Raw genomic sequence first — 6,478 nt, forward strand, 5'->3', positions numbered from 1 at the left:
CGATACTACAATCTCAGGTTAGGGTTAAGATCACTTTATTGTTGGATAACGTTGCGTTATCTCCCAATAATGTGACGTTCTGCAAGTCTGGCCGTTACTCCTATCCAGACCTTGGAATCTGACTTTTGCTAGAGTGGAGAGGACAGGAAAGGGAAACAACACTGGGGAACTATATTATGTTATTTAAATCTAACTGTGGCATTACACCTATCCAGACAAGGCAAAAGCCCTATTGCGGAGTCTTAATGAGAGTAACACCAAGGTTAGCGCTGCCTTACATAACGTAATGTTAATTCCCTGCGTTAACAAACTTTAGTGACTGCTATAATAATGCCTAATGTGCATATCATTTACATCTCATTACCAACAAAAATACTGTAAATACAAATATAGGTGTAACGGATTTTCTGGCCTGGCCTGACCCACCCAATCTCATATTGGCACCTGTGGTCTAACCAGCCCCCATTACAGTGTAGTGTCTGGTGGTGCACCTGTTGGCAACAGGACTCCTGAGTCTCCCGCATGATGTTGTGTGGGGATTGCCAACCCAGACAGGCAGCTGAGGTAGTGTGCATGAGTCCTACCTATATCCAGTGCAGCGCCTCCACCTCATCAGGATCCCAGCGTCCGCTTGTGGATGGTCCTGGGGAGGAACTCCTCTGTGGTGCACTCCTCTGTGTAATCACTCCACACTTACACACGAGGGTATGATTTAACAAGATCATCTTTATTGCTTCGCGGCGGGCCAGCTGCCCCTCACAGCGGTTGTACTCAGCCGCTCATGTTCACCGCACTTCCCTCTGAAAGGTGTCCTTTCCCAAATTGGTGGATTCCCTATCTCCCCTCAGGGAGATATTCCCTGTGCCAGGTCCCTGGTCACAGTCTTATGAGCTGTCTCCTCCCAAGTCTGTACTCAGACTTGCTCCTTACTCCAACATCTACAACCAACTCCTTTCATAACCTCTGAACCACTCCTCCTGAACAACTAACTTTTGACAGTGCTGTGCCTTATGTATACTCTGGGGGCAGGCACAACTCTGACATCACTAATTATGGATTCAGAGCATGTGACCACTCCCATCCATACATAGGGCACCTCGCCAGGGTGTGAGGGCAAACCTCCATGATTACTGCTGGCATGCCCATAACTTACCAGGCCTTACTGTCAGCAGGAGAGATGACTGTAATCCATTTTACAGCATGGTTACATAGGATAAGTATCTGTTATCTAAATTTAGCATAGGTTTACTTTGATGGACAAATGTCTTTTTTCAATCTCCTCAACTATGTAATATCCATTATAGTTAACGCTGTACTCTTTACGAGAGAAACATAGCTTGATGTTACATTATTTTCCTTGGTGGATCCAGCATTACTATAAACATGAATTTAACTTGAGTTAATGTCATATTAAGTGGGTAATGAACTGCTATTTGGCATTTAGCTAAGGGCCAGCATATCCACGTTTGCCCTGCCCATGGGTGCTAGATGTCAGCTGCCGATTGGTCAGCTTTGACAAGTGACATTAGGTGATTGGCATGGGGTAGGTGTGTTGACACTTTGCTATTGGTCAGTTAGTGAGTTGGCAGTTGCGAGGCATTTTTGTCAGTTAATTGGGGGGGGGGGAAGTAGTTATAAAAGGTGGGAAAATTGGGGTATTTGTCAGTTGTTTTATAAAATCTTTTGAGTCAAGAACTTCCTCCTCCCCTGCGGCCCTATGCGTCTTACCCCATGAAGCAGCGTTCAACTTGAAGGGATGTTGCAGCTCATTCAGGATAAGCCTGCTTAAAGTGAGGATCAGTGAATGGCTGAGGCAGTGAATGGCTGAGGCACTGCTTGGACTCGGCGGCGGCTCCCGGTCCCAGCAGGCAGTGCGGGAGGTGCGGGAGGTGTACAGAGACGACATTGCACAGAGGGACTGAGCAGTGGGAGATGGGATGTCCGGAGACTCGTTTGGCCCAAGGGAGTAAGCGAACCGTGTCTCCGGAAGAGGAGCGGTTTCGAAAACTGGCCAAAAGGAGTGAATGTTCGAGAAGAGCCAACTGAAGCCCTGCTGAGCAGAAAGAGCTATGGTGACAAGCAGATGCGAGAAATAAGATCAGCTACAGTACAGAGCCATGAAGGGCCCATCCTGGCTGGGAGGCAGGAAGATGTGGAGCGTGTAACATTATCTGGTGAGTATAACCAGTTTTAAAAAGGAACTAGTAGGATGCCTTAAAGATTTAATTAATAAATTTGGGTAATAAAGAAAGATGGGATTTGTCTAGAAATGTTGCTAAAGTATGCAGTCCGGTTGAGTCAGATGGTAATGTATTAGTGTTGCAAGAAGCAGAGAATGCAGTAAATGAAATGTCTGGTTTATGTTATGGGGATGCAGTAGGTTATGAGATGCATTTATTTATTTTTAAAATGTTTTACCAGGAAGTAATACATTGAGAGTTACCTCTCGTTTTCAAGTATGTCATGGGCATAGAGTTAAGACAAATATATGGTTACAAATAGTTACATAAATGAACAGGGTATACATTATATACAATACATTGCATGCACAGTTAAAGAAAATATGTATTATAGGCTTATGAAACAGTTACAGACCAAATTAAAATGTGAGACAGCCTTAGTTTTGAAAGAACTTAAACTGGTGGTGGATGTGAGAGTCTCCAGTAGATTGTTCCAGTTTTGGGGTGCACGGTAAGAGGAGGAGGAGCGCCCGGATACTTTGTTGAGCCTTGGGACCATCTTGGGACAGTCTTTTGGAGTCTGATCTCAGATGGTAAGTGCTGCATGTGGTAAGGGTGAGGAGCTTGTTCAGATAGATGGGTAGCGTTGGCAGTCAAGGAAAAAAGGAATATGTTGATTTATTGACGTTAAATAAGGATGTTTGGTCTAAAAATGAAAAAATGCAGGATGATAAAATGAAAATGACTCCTAGATCATTTAATCATTGACTTTTGTGTATATGCAAGTGTTCTAGGCAAGGGGTGAGCAAACTTTTTATGCCGAGCCCCCCTTTTCATCCATGAAATTTCTCGGGGCCCCCCTGCCTGATGTAATCAAAATCACATGAAAAAAAAAAAAAAACCTTTATTAAATGGTATACAATGTAAATACAAATATGTCTAAATACTTACATATTTCAACAGCTCACGCTTGCAAAATTAGGCTGCGTCCACGCTGCCACTGAGAGCGGTGACATCACTAACTCTTCAAGCATGAGCACAGGGTGTCCTGCATAATTTTGCAAGCACGAGCGGGAAAGTGTTTACACTTTTTTTTTTCCATTATTTCTGTACTGTACATTCATAGTATGATTGATATAGTGGCAGCCTACCCTTTCACTTGCAGAGAATCGCAGCGAAGGAGAGCAGGAACCCATCGCTATTGCAGGGCAGATACCGGAAGGAGGTGCATTTGACATTACAGTGCTCGGACGTGCTCCTCCCCCGTACCTCCGAAGCCCCCGCGCGCACACACACCATCACGTGGCCGCCACGTGCACTATCCTGTTCGGCCGCCCGCGCACATCTTCGGCTGCCCGCCTGCGCACATCTTCGCCGCCCGCGCACAGCTTTTTCGCCCTTCCGCGCACAGCGTCTGCCGGCCCGTGCACCAGGTTTCGCCGCACGTGCCCCCCTAAATAATCTTGTCCCCCCCCCCAGTTTGTGCACCATTGCATTCAATCACAACACAGACACAGCACACATACTCAATCACAACACACACAGACAACACACATCATAACCAACAGACAACACTCAATCACAACACACACAGATACAACCAACAGGCAACACACACACAATCACAGACAAGACACTCAATCACAACCAACACGCACAACACACACACTTTCACCTGGGGGGGTGGGGGGGAAGTACTAAGCCTGCTCCTGCTCTGGTCCCCCCGTGTGCTGCTGAAAACTGGGTCGGGTAACAAACAGGAAGAGGAGGAGGGGATGACTGTGTGCAGGGAAGGCCCCGCCCCTGTAGCAAGCCACAGAGAAGCAGCAGCATGGAGCTGCTTCTTGGCCACCCGTGCACAGCTCTGCCCGCCCCCAGGTTTCCCCACATGCAGCCTGCACCCCCTCCCCCCCTAAATAATCTTGCGCCCCCCAGTTTGCGCTCCGTTGTTGTAGACGACATGGAGTTGAGAGCTTGAAGTTCGTTATTCAAACGTGTTAACATTTGTTTTAGAAGCCTATAAGAATGTTGGTGGTTTGTCGTGGTTCTTATACGACGAACAGTTTTGCCAAAAAAACCCTATTCACAAAAAACTTACCTGGGGAATGAAGGATGTTGATTTGTGGCCCTCAGAGGCCAACTTCCTTTCTGGCAACTGCCGGCTCACAGAGATAAACTGTTGGGCTGGCAAAAGGGATGTCTGTTGGGTTTTTAATTAATCCTAATTTAAATGGCAGACATAAATGCTCCATATGTAGTAGGAACCATTCAGCACTGCAGAGTTTAAAAAAAAAGGGGGGGGGGGGTTCCACAAAAAGCAGATGGGAAATATTAATTGGGAAAGAACGAGGACACCAGTGAGAATAAAAGATGGCGTACTGGCTAAATAGGGTCCTGTAAGAGATGTGTGCAGAGGTACATTAAATGGAGACCGATTAGGGTGAAATTATATCTTGGCTTTTTGAGCCTGTTCCTTTATCCGGGCAAAATAACAAACCCCTATCCCATTGTAAGGGCTAACTTACTTCCCCAGAACCTACCTGCAGGACTGGAGGGATAATCCCATTACCAGCCTATCACCCCAAAGTCTCAGGAGGTACCTTAAGCAGGTGCCGCCCATGTCAGTCTCTGTCAGGTTCCTTGGTCCTCTGTGTCCAGGAAATATAGGTGTCTGGGAGTCTTTTTCTCAGCACAGCCTTTGTGCTCAAGACAGTGTCTGTGTGCAGGCTTCTCTGCTCTCCTTCTGTCAGCCCAAATGTTAGCAAAGGAAATCTCTCCTGTATCTCACATGAGGCTTTTTACAGAGCCCTCCTTAGTCCAGGTTGGGACTAGCTAATTGAGTGGCTGCAATTAACTATCTCTCTGCTGGATTCTCTGAGCTCTCAGGCTAAAAAGCAGGGATAAATTCCTGTTACATACCTCCCCTGTTTGTGGGAAGCTCGGGCTTACCACGGCCAAAGCCCATCCTTCCACTATCACTCAAGATATCCCTGTGGCTCGAATGAGAGTGGATGGAGAACGAGAACCCTCCGTCCCGCTGGGATTGGAACACTTTCTCCAGGTTATTATTGTCTCCTCCAGAAGGTGCTTGAGATCAGCACCCCTCAGTCGCTCAAGGAGGACTTTTACAGTCATGGTCTTTGGTCATGAATTTTCCCCTGCGTCGGGCGATCCTTTCTTTGTAGGCAGACTGTATGGCGACAGTCGCCTAGCGTTTATGCCAATAGTTTTCTCTCGCCATCTTTTCCATGGACTCCAATTTAGCACTAAATGTCCATTCCTTGTAACCCTTGCTCAGGTCTTGCTAACCCTCTGTCAGCTTACTTTTGAATTCTGTCTGATGTCCGGAATCTATTTCTATTATCCTAGACTCGTGCCATTTCATGGTATCTTTTAAAAAGCATTCAAGAATAGCTATTTGAGTTTTCAGCTCTTCAAGCTGTCCTTCTGCACTTCTTTTTCCACTGAATGCAGTTGCCAGTTAAGCTTCTTTGAAGTTGAGTTGCGATTCCACATCTCCCAATTGACTCAAAGCATGGCTTAAATCTGTTTCCTTTTCTCTATTTCTAATCTGCAGCTGCCGGTGCTCCTCCAAGACATTGCAGCTTCAATTTCAGCTGGGCCCTCTCACTGTCCAGCAATTTGAGGTCATCAGCCATCTTGGCCTCATAGCGCAGTGTCAGGCTGGCCACTTGACGAACGGACACCTCTTCACTCTCTTCCTTTTTGGTGAGCTGTATTTTGAGCTCCGCAATCTGCGTCTGCAGAGCTGCAAGTTGCTGGTATATGTGTTTAGCTGCCAGCTTTAGCCCTTCCACTTCTAAGCTTTGCTGCAAGTTCAACTCATCAGCGAGAGATTCCTGTTTCTTGAGTACATCCTGCAATTCTCCTCTCAGGACCTTCATCTCTACACTGTGCTCGCTCTGAGCTTGCTTCCAAACATCCATCCTATTTTGGAGCTCTGCAGATTTCATCGCCAGGGTCGCCGCTGCTTGCGATTTCCACGGCTCTTTCTCCTGGGCGTACTGACTTTTGGGGATGATGCAGTCGCTCTGCTTCTTCATCTCTTGCTCTAGTTTCTGGACCTTCTCATGCTCCCTCTCATACAGAGTCACCTGGCCTCTAAGCTTGGCCTCCAGTGAAGCTCTGGTGATGCTGCGGGTAGCTTTCAGTTCCTCATGCTGTTTTGCAATGACATACTTGGTTCTTAGACGTTCCTGCATTACTTGTACTTCCTTAGCAGTCTGCAGATTTTCTTCCTGCAGAGTTCGCTGCTTCTCCTCTGCATTCTGGTTGGT

This window comes from Ascaphus truei, chromosome 3, assembly GCF_040206685.1.
Source record: "Ascaphus truei isolate aAscTru1 chromosome 3, aAscTru1.hap1, whole genome shotgun sequence".
In the NCBI taxonomy this organism is placed as follows: Eukaryota; Metazoa; Chordata; class Amphibia; order Anura; family Ascaphidae; genus Ascaphus; species Ascaphus truei.